The sequence below is a fragment of the Aedes albopictus genome, chromosome 3 (assembly GCF_035046485.1).
Source record: "Aedes albopictus strain Foshan chromosome 3, AalbF5, whole genome shotgun sequence".
NCBI classification, from domain to species: domain Eukaryota; kingdom Metazoa; phylum Arthropoda; class Insecta; order Diptera; family Culicidae; genus Aedes; species Aedes albopictus.
The window spans coordinates 319,111,032-319,133,554 of NC_085138.1; the positions used below are offsets into that span (position 1 = coordinate 319,111,032).

The 22,523-nt window shown below is 41.0% G+C and overlaps 1 protein-coding gene and 1 long non-coding RNA gene across 3 annotated transcripts in view; both read right to left on the reverse strand.

Annotated features, from left to right (window-relative positions):
• LOC134284183 (uncharacterized) overlaps positions 1-22,523 on the reverse strand; it is a 531,430-nt gene that overhangs the window by 473,502 nt on the left and 35,405 nt on the right. The window lies entirely within an intron of this gene.
• The window catches only part of LOC109401173 (cationic amino acid transporter 3-like), a 236,086-nt gene that overhangs the window by 212,355 nt on the left and 1,208 nt on the right, over positions 1-22,523 (reverse strand). The window lies entirely within an intron of this gene.

Sequence of the window (22,523 nt, forward strand, 5' to 3'; positions counted from 1 at the left end):
TAGTAAAGAGTACTTACTACACAATACCTATTAGGAAAATCTAGGATGAATTTCCTGCAGAATTCCAGAAACCCCTTAAGAAATCTCGGAAGAAACCCTTGGGAGTCCCAGAATGAATCTCTGAAGGAATGCTGAAAGGAGTTGCTGGAGCAACCTTTTAAGATTCCCAGAAAGGATCCTAGAGGGGATTTCTGGAGGAAATCCAAAAAAACAATCTCAGATGGAGCTCCCGAGAAATCACAGAAGAAAATGAGGTATTTCTTATGGAATCCTAGAAAAATTCACTGGAAGAATCTCGGGAGTACTTCCTGGCAAGAGCTATTGAGGTAATCCTAGACGGAACCTCCTTAGGAACCATAGATAAATCTCTTCAAGGACTCCCTGAGAATCATACAAGAAACTCCTGGAGGAGCGCTGGAACACATATGTAGAAAACCCGCAAAGGATTTCTTGGAGGAATCTCGGAAAGAATTCCTGCGGAATCCCGGAAGGACCTCCTGGAGGAATGCCAACGTGCCGTCAGTCATAAATCAGCATGCTTTCACATGCACGTGAACCCTACAAAAGAACTTCCCACATGTTGAATCAAATAAAACCATCCATGAAAGTCTGGCAATTTTAGTTTCTTAATCCGAAATCTGACAAAATTTTTCTAAGTCAGAATCGTAAACAATAAGGGCACGAAACGTCAAAGACCTAGAATTATTTATCATAGCAACCGCCGTATGCAGTGCCCTATAGGGCACTGCACTGTTTTGATTTTGTATGGGATTTTGACGTTTGTTGGCCTTGTTGTTTACAAAATTTCTGTAAGAGTGAAAGAGAAGTAGATAATTTCATGCAGTGCCCTATTGCCTCTGTAACAGTGGTTTGACAACTATTTAGTTTATTGCTGCACCGTACTCTAGATTGATTTTAACGCAATCGAGATGCATTTCTTCCCAGCTCATAAGAATTTCAGTACTTTTACAAATGTTTTTATTCGGTTGATTTTTGTAACTTAGGCTCAAACGGCATATGGATATCCATTACAGAGCCAAGCCCTTAATAGTTATGTATGTAACAAGGTACAAAAGTTGTTTTTTCAGCACGAGTCCTACATTTCGAGGCTTGCCGAGTTGGATAGAGACGAAGAGTGCTGAAAAAAATCGAATTTTGCAACGAGTTGCATACAAATTCTTTTGCAATTATAAAGACATAGTTATATTAACTTTTATTTGTGTGTTAATGTCTACACCATTAAGCAATGTCCAAATAATAAAAAAAATCTTAAAAATTGTGATTTTCGACTGTGACATTTCCACGGTGACTGAAAACCCAATTTTCGACATTTGCGCGTGGACAAATCACGAGTTGCCATTAAGTCATTGTGCAAGTGTCAAACTAAGAAAATCAATATTTTTTATCCATAGTCTAGTATGACATGAGTTATAGCTTAAATGCCTACAAAGAAAACCAATATATTGTAGGTATTCACAAGTAAAACTGGAACGTTATTTTACGATGGTGCAAACATTATCACGTATACGGTATCTCGTAGTATGTAGTCGTAATTCTAAGAAGCAACAGTTATTGTAGAAGAAGGTATTCATATGAAATATGGGAGTAAATTCAAAAACTGGAAAACAGGTTCCAATATAGCAAGCGATGATATTCTTAAAAGATATCTAACATACACTGAAAGATAAAATACTACAAGAAGATGTTAGAACCTTTTCAGAACCCGAGCAGAAGGGCATACCTTACAAATACCATGCGAAGAGCAACATGCGCTCTAATACCTGAAATTGTTATTACTGCGTTATTTTACGAAATGTTATGAGAACATCGCAATAACAGTTGGAGGTATTTGAGCAGAATTTGGTATTGATGTAGTATTTGTTAGTTCAGCAGTGAAAATAATCGAAGAACAAGATTTGCTATTACATCATGAAGTCATCGAACAAATGAAACATTTGATAACAAGAAATGTTATTAGTTTGTTATTCAATAACTTTGGAATGACAAATACAGTACTTGAAATTTTAGGTATGCATTCATTACACAGCGCAACATTTTTTTGTCTCAAGAGCTAACTTATGTGTCTCCGAAGGATTTTGGGCCGCTGAATCCGAATCCGTGCTCAGATTTGCTCTAACACGTCACAATTTTGAGCTATACCTCAATGTATAGGGCAAAATATGCGATTTTGGGCTCTTTTGATAGCAAGCCATTAAGCAAGGAAATATTTTATTTAAGCAATCAAAAGGTTAATTGGTCAATTAACATCTAAATTAACGCCTCATGCAAAATATTTCGTTTTACCCAATCAAATTTGATAGATTTTAGCATTTTATGTTAGTATGAAAACTTGCATGCAACTTTTGGAGGGTGACTTGTATGGGAAATATCGTACCTAACATAAATCGCTTAAAACTATCAAATTTGATTAGGTAAAATGAAATATTTTGCATGAGTCGTTAATTTAGATGTCAATTGACCAATTAATCTTTTGATTGCTTAAAAAAAATATTTCCTTACTTAATGACTTGCTATCAAAAAAGCCCAAAATCGCATATTTTGCCCTATAAATTTAGGTATAGCTCAAAATTGTGACGTGTTAGAGAAAATCTGAGCCCGGATTCGGATTCAGCGGCCCAAAATCCTTCGGAGACACATAAGTTTGCTCTTGAGACAGACAAAAAGTAAATTTTTGTTACGCTGTGTTATTGAAATAACAAGACTTGTTATTTTCTAGGTGTTATTTATACAAAATTTTGGTATTGTTTGGTTTGTTATTTTGCCTCTTATTACCACCTAACGAAGGGCATATCAAGGTATGGTAGTATTTAAGATACATACCTTGATATGCTATTCACTTGTTATTTTCTTCTGCTCGGGAAGGAGTTCAGAGACATTTAATTTCAAAGATTGTATGGAGAAAAAGTTTGGCATAAAAATCTACTCAAAGCAGTCACAGCTATATAGGTGCATAATTGATACCCGTAATGACCTACTGCGGCAATCCTTCGAAAGGCGAGGAGAATACACAACCATTAAACACATTATCGTGGGTTAAGTGCACAATTATTAGAATCAAGCTTGCTGCCTGATCAAATGAACGGTACTCATTTTCATCAGCTGCTAACCAGCAGCTATCCATACCGTGCGAGGACGAGGGGGACAAAAACTGCAAGTTGTGTTTGGTTTTCATTTTTTTTTGCTGGCATTCGACCAGAGAACAGGTTTTGTTCATTTTGCTATGTTTGGGATTTTTTTTCTAGTAATTCATCAAGCGCACGATGATGATCGCTGGGACACGATTCGCTAGCTTTTGGCACCCATCAGCAGCGAGTCTTGACGGTGGGCGAAGAACGTGGCACTTGAAGTAGGTTTCTAAACATTTTGGAACCAGTCACAACCAGTTCCCTCAGATGTTGATTCACCAGAAATTTGGGGATATGATTGAGTGAACTCTGCGCCTATTCAATCATAATGGGACCGGCTTTCGGAATTTTGGATTGTCCCAGCAGAGGTCGTTTTGATTAGCTTTCGATAATAATGTTTTGGTTCGCTTGTCTCACGAAAACCGATTGCGATATAAATATGAAGCAATCATTGAGGTAAACAGCTAGATGAACTGAATTCTACTGTTTACGTAGTCAGCTTATCACACGCACTGGTGTGCAAATTGATAACGGCATAATCATTACTCGACTCGATTGATAGGGTAGAATCAATTCAACAGTAATTGGTATATCACTTTACTGCTAGCCATATCCAACAATTGAGTATCACATAATCTCCCACATAATCTCCAATCAACGCATGTGAAAGGTCGTATAACGCCGTATTTATTGTCGTCAAACGTAATCAAACAGCAGAGGTCCCAAAAACACGGATGGTGTTATCCACAAACCATTTGTTTGGCACGTGCCTCGGTCAATGAGCGAGCACTGCCATAACCCTGAACCCATAACCCGTATATCGCCATAGAAAAGGGACAAGGCTTTGCGGTTCAATAGTGGTTTGTGATCCGACCTGTTGCGTACCTATTCGTCAGTGGTAACCTTCCTCGATCCGATCGTTGTTGGTGATAATGATGATGATGATGATGTGAAGATCTACTCTGCTCGTCGCCAATTACTGCTGTACTTTGCCTATTTTTATTAGCAAATCACTCAATGTTGACGTTCCATGAACAGCCGATTAGTAGGGGAGACTGGGGAGATTTGATCCCTTTTTCTTAATTTACCTGAAACTTTAAGAAAAACACAAAACTAGATCCGATTTACGCACAAAATGGCAGGTAAACATCTATTGCAAGTTAATACACAGCAGAAGGCCTTTAAATTATTGTTAAAGTTTTCAAAACTGTGTTTTTATGAAGGCATGTCTTATGATGCATTTTTCAAAAATGGGTGACACTTGATCCCCCTTTGAGCACATGGTTTATTTAAAGGGAAAATAATCCCAGAGTCTTCCTATTCATTTTCTTTTCGAGTTTTCTTGTATTTTCGATGAATATGGAGTGTTTGAAATTGTAAGATTTCCTTAAATTTTTAAGGATATGCCGTATTTTCAAAATGGGGAGACTTGATTCCCCTTTTCTTGGTTTGTACTAAAGTTATAATTATCTGACACTTTTTATCGTTGAAAAGACTAGAATTCCAAGTAAATAGGGGCTTCCGAATAGAATTTTATTTTTCACATGTATAATGTGTGTGTAATCCTCGAGGGATCAAGTCTCCCCATGTCACTGTTGTGTATACTAAGCTGAATTAATTAAAATGTGTTAACAACAGCCTTATTTGGATAAATAAGTTTGAAAGTACTTTATTCTAACTATGTACTGTGAAATTTTGACACGATTTGGATCAATTTTCACAAAGTTATTGAGATTTTTCGGAATCGCCTAAAAGATTTCTGAAGGACTGAAAACAAACCATCAGCCGTTAAATAATAATGCAATGTACAATCGAAATCACTTATAGCCAAAACATAGTCGTTTGTCCAGGAGTAGTTTTGGAAAAATTATGCTAGAAGAAAAATGTTTTTGATTCCGAGCAAATATGGGGGGAACAAGTCTCCCCAGGGATCAAGTCTCCTCAGTCTCCCCTACTGTTTTTAAACCAAGAAGTATTACGTCCTACTTTGTAATTCAAATGTAAGTATTCAGAACTCCTTTGTTTTGTAGTAGATATTGAAAAATCCTCATCAATATGCTACGAAAGCCACTCATGGGACGCACGCATGATTTAAATCACCTTTTTGACAGAAATATTTGAGGGGTTATGGACCCATAAAATCGTATACTTTACGACAACCGACCGCAAAGATTTACCATTACCCTTGCCTCAAGTGTGGTACACGTATGCAACCTGTAGTTGAGGGTGATCTATACAAATAAAGCGTTATCTGACAACAGTGTTTTGACCGCCTTTTAATGAGCTATAGCCAGCTTTCTGGGAAGCTTATCTGGTTCGGCAGACGGAATACCGTGATAAGATTCCGTTTTTATTTCTACATAAGTATTTGCATTGAATTGCACATAATGTGGCTAGAGTTGATAAATCTGTTTGGTAAACTGTTCTCGATATGAAGAGGGCATAAACACTTCTTGTTATCAAAGTAACTGACACATCCGGCGTATTGAAGATATAATACGAAGTGACGAAGGCATGCCCTATGCAATTGTCTTAGACAACTAGGTTCAACATTAACATTGAAGTGTGCAAAATACTTCAGATATGGAAAGGTTAAGTGTAAGAATAAGTGCGAATGCATTTCAGACCCCACTTCAAAAGTCTTTCGCAATATGACGCATCGTATGGTATACCCAGTACCCATCCGGATCATCGGTTATTCCACTACTTTACACTTATCCCGTTGCCAATGCCCGTCGTGGTAAATCAGGCAAACTTTACTATTATTTTCAATTTAACAATTTCAATGGAAGTCACATGCCACACGATAGGTTTACTACATTGTTTACCTACAATACTAATAACATAGACCACAAACACCATCCCCGCGCGCCTACCTTCCCACGCAGATGGCACTTGAGACCGAAACTGAATGAATTGACTTTCTCTCGTCAACAACGATTAAAAAACGACCACGACGATAACTCGAAGCAAGACGGGCGGTGGCGTTGTGTGTAGGCCTAAATACCTCTGACACCCCCGCCTCGGCGGAGATTTGCACCGGTTCGGCAGTGGTGGTTGCGAAAATATTTGCGCCACGTGAGTTGAACCGGCTGCTCGCTCTTGGTAAGTAAGCACAATCAAGTTCAAGAGAATGGCAAATGACCGGCAGCGAATTTGATATGAGATGATGTTTGATAATTGTCCAACAATAAAGGGATGTTGTATTCAGTATACAATTGAAATGTTATTGCAAATCGAATTCGACGGGACTAATCATTAGGGTATGAGTGCCCTTCTTCAGCCTATGCCCCTATGTTAGTTATATTTCAAAAACAGGCGATGTGGGCACCGAACAAGTGATATGTGGGCACGTTGTATTCGCGGCATTTCTGCAACACTGTAACAAGTGTCAGTGTAACGTCCAGTATTGATGAGATTTGTCGCGTGTAATATTCGTCGTATTTTGTATTAAAAAGAAAACGTTTGTAGTTAGGTTAAGTGTAACGTCCCAAAAATCCCACGAACGCAGCCATCACTGCACTGCTCTATACAAGGACGATGATAGTTCTGCTAGCCACCACCAGGCTGCACAGGACTGCACGAATGGGCGGCCATGGGGGTGGCGAAATGGGCGGCCATGGGAGGCGAACTGGGTGGCCATGATGAGGAGGAACTTCGGCACTTACGACGGGTCAATGGCCAATGGTTCGGGGTCAACGATCTTCAAAACGGAGGATGATTAGCCTGGTGATCTTCAGAGCCAACAGTCGAAGTTTTAAAAAGTTGTTAGAAGCAGAAGTTATTTGGAGAAAAGTATAGTTGGAGAACTGAAAAGAAGTTTTGGAAAGCACGGAAAAGTGGAAAGAAGGAGAAAAGGAAAAAGGAGAAATTAGAGTAATCTGGACATCCAGGACCTCGCGGTTTTTTATTTTAAAACCGAACTTTGCGGTATCTTTTGGAGCCACACCGCTGCGTAGACCCTACTCACCTTTTTGTAGTGCGTCCGCATCACCCTTGTACCCGATACAACCATCAAGCGCGCCGACGAACCCAAGCTTTTCCAGTGACTCTACGGATCACTGAAGTCTCGAGTCCGTCAACACACTCGAGGGGCGCACGGGACAGGAGGGAGGTCCACGAGAGGCTGCAGCCAAAGGAGAAGAAAGACGAAGGAGAAGAATTGCCCGCCCCCTGGCCCAGGAAGGAGAGAAGGAGCTAGTGGACAGGCGAAAGGAGCGGCAGCGTAGGCGTGCAGTGCGCGGGGCCCCAGAAGCAGTGAAGAAAAGTAGCGTGTATAAGGTAGGACTAGTCCTTAAGAACACCGGACGACGCCAGAAAGCTAGGAAGGGAGAAGCTAGGAGGAAGAGAGAAAGTAGGACGTCAGGAAGTGAATAAAAGTGTACACGAGACCGTCAATATAGGGAGTTTTACTTTGCCGAATCTACAAGTGTTTTCTTTCGCGGAGTGTCACGAGCGTCTTGCCGACCCTGAGGCTTGAAGACGGGGGTTTCATCCTTGCTGGGAGTAACACGGCCCTTGCTCAGTTACAACACCTTGCGGGTGGCGAACATCTGGTTCGTTGTAGCGCGTTCATTCATGAATATGGTTGCACGAACTCTCTTGCAGTCGGTGACATAGGCGCCAACTTAGGGGGGGGCAAGCATGGTTTTGCCCCCCCCCCCCAATATTTGACGTTTTTAATGATTTTTCGATTTTCCCATACAAAAAATCAGAAAAACTAGGCTTTGCCCCCCCAATAATTTGACCAAGTTGGCGCGTCTGGTCGGTGATAAACGGTGGCATAAGATTTGATAGAGTATCTTAAAGATAGAGCTCAGTAGTTTGATCGCGTGATAGTTCCCGTAATCTAACTTGTCGCCCTTTTTGTAGATGGATTGCTCACGATACCTTCCATCCAGTCCTCCAAAAATACTTCCGCCTGCCAAATCTAAGTAATGATCAAGTGTAATGCTCTCACATAGCATAGCATCATGACGTAGCATCATAGCATGAACACTTGCACAAATCTTGGATGGAGTTGCAAAGTTGAATATATCCATGACATTGCTGATGCCGATACAATGATACAATATCTTGGACCCACTCAGCTCCACACACCTGGCCAAGTCCTTGCAAGCATTTATAAATCCCCTCATCAACTTAGAAAGAGCCCAGAACTGAAGCAGCTTCAAATAGATGAAAGCATGTTGAAAATAACGAATTTTCAACTTATATGTAGTTATATAACAATATAGAATATATAGAGAGTAATCAGAAAGACCTCACCTAGTTTCGCGTAGTCCACTGACTCTGAGCGTTGCGTTGCACCTGTATTGATCTGCTTTGCATGAATCATTCTTTCTTGATATGCTTCAAATGGCTAGGCTGAAAGTTTTTGCCGAATGCAATCACGCCGGGAAGAACTGCCCCGGCAATGATCCATCATTCCATCTGACGTTCACTCGCTTGATCCAATCCATCACGACCTTCTTGAGCTCTTCGTTGCCCATCATCTTTTGACAAATTTCCTCCTTGAGCCGCACCTTCTTCAGGATGATCCTCCGGACGAACGTGGCAGCACTAGGATCTTCCTTCTCCTTTTTCCTTATCGTCGACCATTACTGGACACGGAAATGGTCAAGCTTTCTCCTTCAACTGGCAGCTTCGCAGATATAACAACTCCAAATGGTTGCTCCAGTAGCAGAAACTTGCAGCGGAAAATCAAGTTCCTTTAGCTTCAGATCCATGTTGTAGCAAGAACCTGTCACCCCCGTCTCCGCCTGTTAAATACACTTCAAAGAGAAATGTTCGACTCGGTAGCAAGAAAAAAGCTACTGAAGTTCCTCGCAGTCCAAGCAAGCCTTCTAGCCCCAAGCGAGGACTGTTTACTTTTGGGGTTATCGTGGATCGCTTATATGATGCCCTCGGCCTTCCAGAAACATGTAGAGGCATTATTGATATGTTTATACCTACAGTAGAAGAATATCTTCGGAATCTGACACAATCATGGCCCCTCCTTGCTGCGATCATATCTTTCGATGGATAATTCATCAAGTGAGGAGGTGCAAGATATGATTACTGTGCTACAGTGGAACTGTCATAGTCTAAAACCTAAATTAGACCTGTTTAAATTTTTTATTCACAACTCTCATTGTGATATATTTTCCCTTTGTGAAACATGGCTTTCTTCTGAAGATGAACTCAACTTCCACGATTTCAACATTATACGCCAGGATCGAGATGACCATTATGGGGGAGTTCGATTGGGGATCAAAAAGACTTACTCATTTTATAGAATTCCAATTACGACTCATCCTGGCGTAGAAATCGTCGCTTGCCAAATAAACGTAAATGGTAACTTTGGGGGTGGAAGCTCAGATAAAATATTATCTCCTGGGCGCCCATTAAAAACATCACCTCCGGCGAAGACTGGCGCTTGAGCCTAGCTATTAAGCACTGTAGTTGGAGGAAATGCCAATGCAGAACCCGTAGCTCCCGGGAAGGTAAGCCCAGCTCCCTGGGTTAGTGGGTTGGTGTCAGGCCCAGCGAGCCAGCCGTAAGAAAGACTAGCACCGGAAACTCAACAAGAGAAGAATGCGAACCGATACCAACGGCGACGACCACAGCGACGAAAAGGGACTTGCGATTGGAAGCTCGGTACGTGGAACTGCAGATCTCTCAACTTCATCGGGAGCACCCGCATACTCGCCGATATACTGAAGGACCGCGGGTTCGGAATCGTAGCGCTGCAGGAGGTGTGCTGGACAGGATCTATGGTGCGAACGTTAAGAGGTAATCATACCATCTACCAGAGTTGCGGCAACACACGTGAGCTGGGAACAGCTTTTATAGTGATGGGCGACATGCAGAGGCGCGTGATCGGTTGGTGGCCGATCGACGAATGAATGTGCAGGTTGAGGATCAAGGGCCGATTCTTCAACATCAGCATAATTAACGTGTACAGCCCTCACTCCGGAAGCACTGATGATGACAAAGACGCACTTTACGCGCAGCTCGAACGCGAGTACGACCGCTGCCCAAACCACGACGTCAAGATCATCATAGGGGATCTAAACGCTCAGGTAGGCCAGGAGGAGGAATTCAGACCGAAGATTGGAAAGTTCAGCGCCCACCAGCTGACGAACGAAAATGGCCTACGCCTCATCGATTTCGCCGCCTCGAAGAACATGGCCATTCGTAGCACCTTCTTCCAGCACAGCCTCCCGTATCGTTACACCTGGAGATCACCATAACAAACGGAATCGCAAATCGATCACGTTCTGATTGATGCACGGCACTTCTCCGACATTATCGACGTCAGGACTATCGTGGCGCTAATATCGACTCTGATCACTACCTGGTGATGGTTAAACTGCGCCCAAAACTCTCCGTTATTAACAATGTACATTACCGGCGGCCGCCCGGTACGATCTAGAGCGAATGAAGCAACCGGATGTCGCCACCGCATACGCGCAGAATCTCGAGGCAGCGTTGCCGGACGAGGGTGTGCTCGATGAGGCCCCTCTAGAGGACTGCTGGAGTACAGTCAAAGCAGCCATCAACAACGGGTACGGGTACGTAGAACGGAGTCGACGAAACGATTGGTTCGACGTGGAGTGCAGAGCGGTTCTGGACGAGAAGGATGCAGCGCGGGCGGTAATGCTGCAGCATGGAACCCGACAGAATGTGGAGCGATACAGTCAGAAGCGGAAGTAGCAGACCCGTCTCTTCCGGAGGAAAAAGCGCCGCCTGGAAGAAGCGGAGTGCGAGGAAATGGAACTGCTGTGCCGTTCACAGGAAACACGAAAGTTCTACCAGAAGCTCAACGCATCCCGCAAAGGCTACGTGCCGCAAGCCGAAATCCGCACGGATAAGGACGGGAGCCTCCTGACAGACAAACGTGAGGTGATCGAAAGGTGGAAGCAGCACTTCGACGAGCACCTGAATGGCGAAGAGAATGTAAGCACGGTGGACCAAGGCAGCGGGGGAAAATGACTGTGTTGGTGCAGCAGAGGACGGAAATGAACCAACTCCCACGCTGAGGGAAGTTAAGGATGCCATTCACCAGCTCAAAACTAACAAAGCAGCTGGTAAGGATGGTATCGCAGCTGAACTCATCAAGATGGGCCCAGAAAAGTTGGCCACCTGTCTGCATCGGCTGATAGTCAGGATCTGGGAAACCGAACAGCTACCGGAGGAGTGGAAGGAAGGGGTAATCTGCCCCATGCACAAGAAAATTTGGAATGTGAGAACTTCAGGACGATCACTATTTTGAATGCTGCCTACAAAGTGCTATCCCAGATCATCTTCCGTCGTCTGTCACCTAAAACGAATGAGTTCGTGGGAAGTTTTCAAGCCGGCTTCATCGACGGCCGGTCGACAACGGACCAGATCTTTACCGTACGGCAAATCCTCCAGAAATGCCGTGAATACCAGGTCCCAACGCATCACCTGTTCATCGACTTCAAAGCGGCATACGTCAGTATCGACCGCACAGAGCTATGGAAAATTATGGACGAGAACAGCTTTCCCGGGAAGTTTACCAGACTGATAAGAGCAACGATGGACGGTGTGCAGATCAGCGTAAGGATTTCGTGTGAACTATCCAGTTCATTCGAATTTCGACGGGGACTACGACAAGGTGCTGGACTTTTGCCTACTATTCAACTTCGACCTGGAAGATGCTATGCGACGAGCCGGGCTCAACAGCCGGGGTACGATCTTCACGAAATCCGGCCAATTTGTCTGTTTTGCGGATGATATGGATATTATTGCTACACGGAGAAACTGAAAAACTTAAAATTAGGTACTTTTAAACTCAATTTTGAGTTCTTTTTCATCTCCCTTTTCATGCGCTCTTTCTATTGTTGTCAGAGAGTGAAGAGAGAAACAACCCAACTTTTGCAGTTCCGTGCGTCAAGCCAACACTGAGTTTCTAGCACAGTACTCAAATTTGAGTGAATACAACCTAGTCAAAATTTCGGTTGAGTGAAAAAAACTTAAAATTAGGTATTTTTTTCACATGGAAGCAAGCGGGAACAACCCAACAAAAACATCGATTCCATCAACTCAAAATTGGCTTGACGCACGCAACCCCGAAGTTGAGTGGAAAGAACTCACTTTTGGGTAGTTTCGTCTCTCCGTGTAGAACATTTGGAACGGTGGCAGTGTAAATACTCAATAACTCATAGAAGGAATCACCCAACGGGGAACCTTGAAACTCTTACCCGCTTGCGACTCCACCGTTGGAACTGATGTTTGCTCCGGCCGAGTGTTCCCACCGAACTGGCGCCAACCACTGAGTTGTGTTGCAAACATAATCAACTTGTCTGTCTGGCCTGACAGGCAGCAAGGATAAGGCGGGTATGCACCATATAATAAAGGACAAGCTTGGTATACACCTCACAGGCAGAACTGTACACCCGCCTGAAACGTGAAGCAGCAAATGTCAGACTGGTGGTGAATGCGACTAAGACAAAGTACATGCTGGTAGGTGAGACTGAGCGAGACAGGACAAGCCTTGGCAGCGATGTTACGATAGACGGGGATATTTTCGAGGTGGTAGAAGAATTCGTCTACCTCGGTTCTTTGCTAACGGCTGACAATAACGTGAGCCGTGAAATACGAAGGCGCATCATCAGTGGAAGTCGTGCCTACAACGGGCTCTAGAAGAAACTGCGGTCAAAAAAGATTCACCCCCGCACAAAATGTACCATGTACAAGACGCTAATAAGACCAGTGGTTCTCTACGGACACGAGACATGGACGATGCTCGAGGAGGACCTGCAAGCACTCAGAGTTTTCGAGCGACGCATGCTAAGGACGATGTGTGGAACCCGACCCGGAGAAGGATGAGCCACGAGCTCGCTGTACTCTACGGTGAACCCAACATCCTGTAAGTGCTTAAGCTGGACGGATACGGTGGGCAGGGCATGTTTCAAGAATGCTGGACAACAACCCTGCAAAGTTCAACTATCCGGTTGGTACAAGAAGGCGTGGAGCGCAGAGAGCACGATGGGCGTGATCTGGGCAGGTGGAGCGTGATCTGGCGAGCGTTGGGCGTGATCGACATTGGAGAGCTGCATCTGCAAATCGAGTATTATAGCGGAAAATTGTTGATTCAGTGTTATCATGAATTTGGTGTTGAACTAAATAAATGAAATGATGGCGGGTAGAGACAGAGGCAGGCCTAATGCTAGTGCTGAGGTAGTGATTGATGGGGATGTGTTGTTGAAAAATTTGTTTATCTTGGAACACTTGCAAACGCCAACGAAATTCGCTCGATATAAGACGTTGATTCTCCCGGTTGCCCTCTACGGTCACGACGCGTGGACGTCAAATAAGCTAGACTGAAAAGCTTTTGGAGTGTTCGAGCGCAAAATGCTGCGGACAATTCTCGGTGGAAAACAAGAAAATGGAACGTGGCGCAAATGCATGAATCACGAGTTATACCAAGTGTAAAAAGATGCCAATATTGTGAATCGTATAAAATACGGCAAACTTCAGTGAGCTAGACACGTCTTGCGAATGTTAGAAGAAAGAGAAGCGAAAACGATATTCAGCAGGGAACCAGGTAGAGGTCAGCGACTTCGTAAGCGGACACGAACGCGCTGGCTCAACGCGATTGAAGAAGATCCCTACACGATTCGGAGAAACTGGAGGATCACCACTCAAGACCGACGAAGATGGTGCGTTCGAATAAAAAGACACTATAACAGTATAGTGTCTTTTTATTCGAACGCACCATCTTCGTCGGTCTTGAGTCAGGCTGCACAGACTGAGCATTACATTACTAACACGACAAAACGGACAACACACATAACACCCAGTGGTCCAATAATGGAGAATTTCCCGTTTAACGAAAAGTTTTCCCCGACTGGAGCGGGAATCGAACCCCCACTCCGAGGCTTACGAAATGCCTAGACGACTGACGCCGCTAGCCGCACGGCCACGAAGCCCACAGTTACAAAGTTACTTTGTAGCCAACAAGGTTTCAACGTAAGGTAGGTATGATCGTTAAATTAATCCTTAACCTTCCTTTTGCATCACGTTGGCAGCAGCTCGCTGACGTAGTGTATGGTTTGGGTCAAAATTAACCCTAATGCCAAAGGAGGGTTAAAAATGCTCATGGAAATGTATCCATAAAATCTAAAACCCAATCTCCTAAACCTCAGCTTTTGTGTTATGTTTTGTCCGATTATTTTATATGATACGACACCAACAACGCTGAAACTACCCGGAGATTCGCGAAAACAAGAATTTTTTCCCGAATTCCAAATTAATAGGACAGTTATGCCGGTTATGCCTTTGCCATCAACCTAGGGCAACGTGAAATATGGTGTCACCCAAAACAATTCTAACGTTCTTTTCTGCAGTGTCGACTAACAGGTTTATGGTTTTCAGCCCGGACGGGTGGTGATTGTTGGTTGCCGATTGAATTTATCGACACCGATCCGATCCGGTGGTCGCTCGTGACGCGTCACCCGGTATGTGTGTGCACTGTGCAGTTGCAGGTCGCAGCGCGCCAAAGTCGGTGTACTTGGACTCTAGCACGAGGCCACTACTGTTTGGGGCACTTATCTCTCTGCTACCCGGCGAGACCTGGTTGGTAGCTAAGCGCGTTGAGTAGTAATAACCATAGACAGCCGGTTGGGTTTTGTCCACAGTCCACTTAAAAACTAGGGGATCAAGTTTAGAGTGGATTAAGTGAAGCTTTGGGAGGCGGGGTTGATGTTGATGGGTGGGCGAGAAGTGCTCTATATGAAATATGCAACGATCAAAAGGAATGCAGTCCACAAGAAAAGGCATTACCGGTGGATTACACGAAGCAGTCGACAAAGTGTCCAGTTTCAAACAAAACGCAAGCAATTGCCGCATGCAATCTAAAAATGGAACCCGCTGCCGGCCGGGAGCATTGTGGACCGAAAATGGAAATATCGCGACAAAATTCACAGCTCCCCTTTCAAAGCTTTAAATAGATGAGTTTTTCACCTATTCGAATGTATACAATAGAATGTTCTATACTGAAAGTAGATGTTAAAGTTACATTTTAAATTACGGAAGAAATCCATGTGCTCCGAACATAGATGGCTACTTCTAACCACCATGATACAGAACCACTTGTGCAAGTACGTTGTACGAAGGCGACCTGAGTCGTTAGCATAGTGGTTTACGGCACCCGTCTAGCTAATCAGGAGCTGTGGCATCGATTCCCACAGGAAGAAGCGATTAATTCTTGATTTTTTTATATTGCAACTTGCGATTCAGTTTCGATCCAGATTGCAAGGAAAAACTACAAAAACATGTTTTGTCCCAGAATGTCAATTCCCGGCTCATGGTGCTAAGCAAATCTAATGCCGTTTTTCTTTTTTAACCTGGGTTGGAACTGGATTGGCGGAAAATGTGTAAACAAACAACATCAAACAAACTTTAGTACAAGCGAAACCGAAGTCGGGTTGGGGTTCAAACTGTGATCTGATCCAGTTCCAACCCAGGTTGGAACTGGATAATAAAGAAAAACGGCATAAATTTGCCGGAATTGTTCAGCTTGCTAAAAAGTACCTACATTCAAATTTCGCCGCATCCGCGTCGATCACGCGCCTGTCCTGATGATGATGATGATGATGCCGATGTGAGCGAGATAATTATCTCGTATGTATACAAATGGAATTGCTGCTTGAAACAATTTAAATTCTGTCCCACACGGGCCGGTGGATGATAACATGAAGAAGCTCTTGCCATCAGTTGTCGCGCACGCATTGCGCGACACTTCCCCGAGGACGTAGGAGGACTTTGGCGTCGAGCGCGCGCGCGCACGAGATGATTCGCCGCGCCGGTGACGTTCGCCGAACCACAGAGAAGATGAATGGTCCCGATTGTCCGCCGGGGACCGGGCCGGAGAAATTCCTCCCGAGGATGACTCGAACGGCAGAAGAGTCGATATGCGTACATTGCCTTTCGTGCTTTCGTGTGATAACAGAGCGAGGGACTGAGATGATTACCAAATCCGAGGGGGCGAATGAGCTTATAACAAAAAGGCTTATGGCCTTCCCTTCATTGAATGAATTGCACGAATTGTTTGTAGAATTTTACGGAGTGCCTACCTATATCGCTGTTGGTATTGTATTCGGCAATGTGCTGTCCAATCGCATTATCTCATCACTCATCGAGAGTGCGATAAATAATGACCGAAGGGGACTAACAAGTCATCTTCATTGTCCAGATTCAGGGAATAGCTTCGGAAAATGCTCTGAATGAGCTATTGAACTCTAATCAACGCACCAAACCAAAAGTCTATGTTAAGTCCGTTGGAGCAAAATCGTACTAACTGAAGCCAGTTAGGGCTCGTTTTATCCATTTCTCTGGAAAAGGATGGCGGTCATTGTTTACGAGTTGATTGATAGCTTGTCGCTGCCACAAAATTGGTGACTGGTTGACTCTATGTTTGAACAATATAGTCCAACTAAAATCTAATGAAACGAACGAAGCAGCATATGACTTATTGATTTCACCGCCTTACACCTGAAGATTACTACAGCAGACGAAATCATATGATGTATCCGATATCATCGCCATCAGGACCAAACGTGGTGCTGCTAACCAAGGAATTGACATCCCTATCCCACCAATGCAATGTTTTCGTAGCCAACATAACTGCGGCTCAAGCGTGAGGCTCAAACTGACAACCTATCTTTTAACATCGCAGCATAGTTTTAATGCTGGGTAAGAAAACAAGAAGACCATAAAAGTCCCCTGGTGCTAATATCTACTCTGCTGACCACTACCTGCACATATTCAAGCTAAGCCCAGAATTCTCTGTCATCAACAATGTACGGTCCTGACGACTGCCACGGTACAACCTAGAGTCAAACGAATTTTGGAGAAAAACGCAGCACTGGTACACGCTATGTCCAAAGGAAAGTATGTATTATGAAAAATGAATGTACCCCAAATGTTACTTCCTAGGATCGTAGGTTTGAACCTTGGTTTGAACCCCTAGTTTCAGAGTCTTTACGGCTTAAAATCCCATGGGCCCATATAGCCGAGGCGGTAAACGCACGGGTATTCAACATGACCATGCTGAGGGTGACGGGTTCGATTCCCGGTCGGTCCAGGATCTTTTCGTAAAAGGAAATTTCCTTGACTTCCTTGGGCATAGAGTATCTTCGTGCCTGCCACACGATATACACATGCAAAATGATCATTGGCAGAGGAAGCTCTCAGTTAATAACTGTGGAAGTGCTCATAGAACACTAAGCTGAGAAGCAGGCTTTGTCCCAGTGAGGACGTTACGCCAAGAAGAGAGAGAGAGAGAGAGAGAGAGTAGTTCAAAGTTAGCCATCGGATAATTCTACCTTTTACTAAACTCTTTGTAACTTCATACAGAATAGCCCGATCTATTCCCAATTTGTACCACTGCTGCACAACTAGAATATTTGATGCACTTTTTCAAAAGTTACATTGTTTTCCACAAAATATCCCACTGTTGAGAAAAATCGGATGGAAAAGTCGGAAAAACTATTTTTGAAGTCCAGAAAAATTCTCAAAAAAAATATTATTGAAAGGAAATTTTATAAGCTATATTCTGTAAATTTTTCAAGATGTGGTGTGAAAAAGTTATAGCAATTTTTATTTTTTTTCACGATTTTTCAGTAAATTGGTCTATTTTTAATATGCATTCCATTACTTTTTCAATTTATTGACGGCTATGTTGTTACTTTCCTTCAAAACACATTTATATATGAGTCAATTAGAGGGAAATTAAATGAACTACAATTTGCATCTTGAATTTTGAATTTTGATGTTGATGTTTTGGATACTTTGGTGTTTTATTAGAAAAATGATCTGATCGGTATAATTTTCTTCCCTGTTAAGAATTTTAAGTTAAGTCAATAGTTTTCATAGCTCATTATATAAGTCATAAATGATCAAAATTTCATTGCATTCGGTTCATTGAATCCGGAGATATAACAGCTCAAAGTTGTCAATCGGATAATTGTACCTTTTTCAAGAATCTTTATATCTTCGTGAAGAATAGCCCGATCTTTTCCAAATGTGGACCACTGATACACAACTAGTTGATGAACTTACAGTAAAAATTTGTGAATATTTGATGCAATTTTCGAAAAGTTACAGATAGTTAAATATTTTTTCAAAAGTGAAAATTTTACCTGTCCCGATCATTTTGTCTGTCCCTTGTACTATGTAAATCATTTATGGCATTAACCAGTTATTTTGGCTGTCCGGTTCTTGCACAATATATAAATTCAAAACTTTCATTTAACATATTGTTAGTTTTCATAGAATGCCTGTGTATTTGTAATTTGTTATTTATAATTTTGTTGAAAACAATAACCTGCTAGTGTACACTTTGTATGAGGTCAGTATTATTTAATGAAAAATAATTTCCCATAAACTGATCAAAAACTCATGCAAGATAACAAGTGAATATAATAATAAAAAAAGAATTTATTGAAATACTCTTCGTAACATATCTCAGTAATCAAATGTCGAATCGAAATAAAATTTCAGGGCCTTTTACAAGGATATTATAGCTTTCATTTGGTGCTTAGAGAATCCAAATCGGTTGACAGACGACTGAAAAACGTGCGTGACTTTTTTTGTAACGCACATACACACACACACACATACACACATACAGACATTTGCTCAGTTCGTCGAGCTGAGTTCATTGGTATATGAGACTCGACTCTCCGGGCCTCGGATCGAAAGTCAGTTTTTCGAGCGATATTTATACCCTTCTTATGGGTGCAAGAAGGGTAAAAAGAGGCAGATAATCCAAATCGGGCGTATTTGTTTACTAATTTTCCATATTAGTGTCCAGAGGAAAACGTGAGTAGGTGTTAAAGTCGGCCATTGTAGCAGCCTTGTTTGTATTATCTGATTTTTCTCCTTAAGTGGACTCTTGTCGAATCGAAAAAAATATTGATAAATCTGACAAAATTACCAGAAAAAATAAGTCAATTTCAGTCATGGTCGAATTTATCATTGTTTTAGTGGTTGTGGGAAGATCAAATCGGGGGACTAGTTGGCAAAATTGTGGATGCGCTTATTGAAGTGTTTCTTGGTAGAATTTCCGAAGAAATTACTTTAACAATTTTTTGAACATATCGTTAAAGCTTTCTAAAACTGGGGAGTGTGTATTTTTTTTAATGATTTTACAAAAAAAAATCAACAGACGCTTAAAACTCACGTCATAAGATTATAAAAATTTATACTTTTCTACACATATTTTATGTAAAGCAAAACTGGAGACATTTTTTGTTTTTGTTTTATTAAATAACGGACCAATATTTAAAAAAAAACTTTCCATACACATTCAAAGGAAAAATGCCTCAGAAGCCGACCTACTGATAGAGGAAGGATCAAGGTAGGTAGGTTCTGATTTTTTTTTTCCTGGTGAAAAATGTTTTTTTTCAGTTTTACAGAAACCACTTTTCGAAATCCTTCCTCCATAATTCTCTAGTATTATTATATCTTATCTGCTAAATTTCTCCACAATTAATTTCGTGAATCTTTTTAAAAAATCAAGAAATTTTGATGAAATTCTGGCAAAAGAACTTTTGGGACTAGCTCCAGACTTTTCTACAGTATGTCTACCACCATTTTCACTACAAATCATTCCAAAGATTCAATAAAATTTCGGATTTGTGAAAAATAGGCAAAAATAACCAAATTTCAATAAAAAAAAACAATCGAACATTTGTTGATCTTTACAGAAATATTACCGAACTTCGGTGAAAGTTAACTTCGATAAAATATCGATTGATTAATCTAAACTTTTTTTCCGGAATAAGGATAGCTGAATTGCTATACTGGCGCTCTACACCCCATTGTCCCATGTTATATGGGAATCCCATAGAACATAGAACAATTATCCGTAGAACGGTAGTATAAGTGACTTCAATAAAATATAGGTTAAATATGCTTTGGATATAAATTTTCAAGGGGACTCCTTTGACCACACAATTCCAAAAAATCTACTTTACATTTCACTTGCGTAAATATAGAGTAGCAATAGCCTAATCGGTATGGAACATACAAATTTATACATGAGAAAACACGACACAAAATGCATGATTGCGTTATCCTCAGGAATTTGTGTGATAAAATACCTAAAATCTCCGGAGTTATTTATTTATTCATTTTATTTTTAACCAAAAATTTGGAAGAGGGAGCGATTTTCAGCGATTTTGAGCGATTTCCATTTGAAATAATCTCTGGAGTTCTGTAGTATTGTATGGGCCGGAATGGTTAAATAAGTATATAAAACTTTCCAACTTACCTCAAATTCTGAAGACAGAGATTTTGAGACTATGATGTGAGAAAACGATGCCCAGAGCTTGAGCTTTCTGCCAAATCTTGGTATTCCAAACAGATTTATCCATTGACAGAAACATTTATCTTCCGGGGACACTTCATCATGACATAATTAACAACATCTGAGCACATCACATATAATGATTTTGTAGGTATTAACATTTTTCGAGACTGTCATACATGACTACGCTAAATTTTCAACGTTTTTTTTTAATCTGAAATTACTTTTCACTCGTTGCAAGAAAATCGATAAAACTTTCACCATTAAAAGAGGACTAGTTTATGATCAGACTGCTCTAAAAGAATGATGATTATGATCATTTAAAGCGTCACAATAAATTATATTTTGCGTCTGGATGTTAACTGAACAATGCTTCAGATAAAATATTACACTGGTCAACCAAATTTAAATTTCAAATATCTCAAAAAACTTTTTTTTTATTTTCGTAATTTTTTTCTGCAAAAACTTGGTGCCAGTTAAGGAGATCGTCTCATAGACTTTCTATTTGCACAAAATTGGTTTACTACAACACAAGATATGTGATTTTTAGTAAATTCCTTATTTTGAAACAGAGTTACACTTGAATTTTTGGCAATAACTTAAAGATTGGACTTTTTTATATTTTTATTTTTTTATTATGCATAATAAACTGTGGGTTATTTTCTGTACACGATTACTAAACATCAGCTTTTTCATTGTAACTTTTTCTAGAATTTTAAAATAATTTTCAAAAGTTCTACAAAGTTATTATGATAAAATATATGTTTTATTCCAAGACGACAAAGTTGTACCTTCAATACTTTTTTTAATGTCAGTTACGAGCCAACATATTTTACACCCCGATTTCAAAGTCAAGGAAGCTAGTGTCCAGCATGAATTGCATCAAAATTAACACCTTTTTTAACTTTTTTCATATTCAATTGAAAAATCTTGCCCCATTTTGCCTCTAAATGTAACAAAGTTGTGAAATAAGCTATTTTTTTACATATACTCCTAAATATCTGAAAAAATATCAATGCTACAATGTTGCCGTCCTCAGAAAAAAACATGTATTTGGTCATATAAAATAACTTTATGCAACATTTATAATTTCTCAAAAATGTCTGGAAAAAGTTATTTAACCCTCGAGCAGTCGCGTCTTTGACTACCTGCAGCGACGCCGCGCTCACGCTGTGCACCACATGCGTGCATTTTTTATGGTGCGTGTACTCAGTACACGACGCGACCGCTCCCGGGTTAACTGATTTTAAGGGGTCGTTCACAAATAATGACCCATATTTCTTAAAATTGAACACATAGAATAAAAGTTTGTTCGGCAAGTTTTCTTATAATAGTATTTTCTACAAGTTTTCTGAGCACATAAACACGCTATCTTCACTCGTGAAAAAAGTCGAATTTTTCATTTCACTTCTAGGTGGATGAATAACAATAGTGATTCTTTCAAAAGAAGGGCTCTGATTACCATACAACTTCTTCGAAGACACCATCCCTCTAAAATCAATTTTGTATGCCCAAAATTTTGATCACGAAATTGATTCTTCGAAAACAGTGGGTATTGCTCCGATAAGGCTGAAATTTTTACTGTAACTCGCTAACATCTAATGATTTAAAAGTATATGTATTAAGAAAGAAATTTCCATTGAATTGGAAATTATCTCGTTGAAAAAAAATCTACTGTTTTTTTTTTTATTTTTGCAAAAAATAAAGAGATTGTCGCATATATTCGCTAATAACACGAGTATCATCAATTTGATGCAAAAACTGCATTCAGATTATCTATAGATATTATATTCAGTTTTCAGTTTATGCAAAAAGGTTGAGAAGTTTATGATTTTCGTTTTATTTTGTTAACTAGTGTAATCAGACTTACTTTTCATCATTATTTGATCAAACGGTATTCGATTAAACGACCAATTGGATCAGATGGTGGAACACCGTTATTCAGCTGCATCTACTTATGAGAATGATTACCTTATGAAAATTCAAGAATAGTTCTGGTGTAGAACTAAACGTCTCAATATCAAACCAACCGAGCAATCGATCGATCCACGATC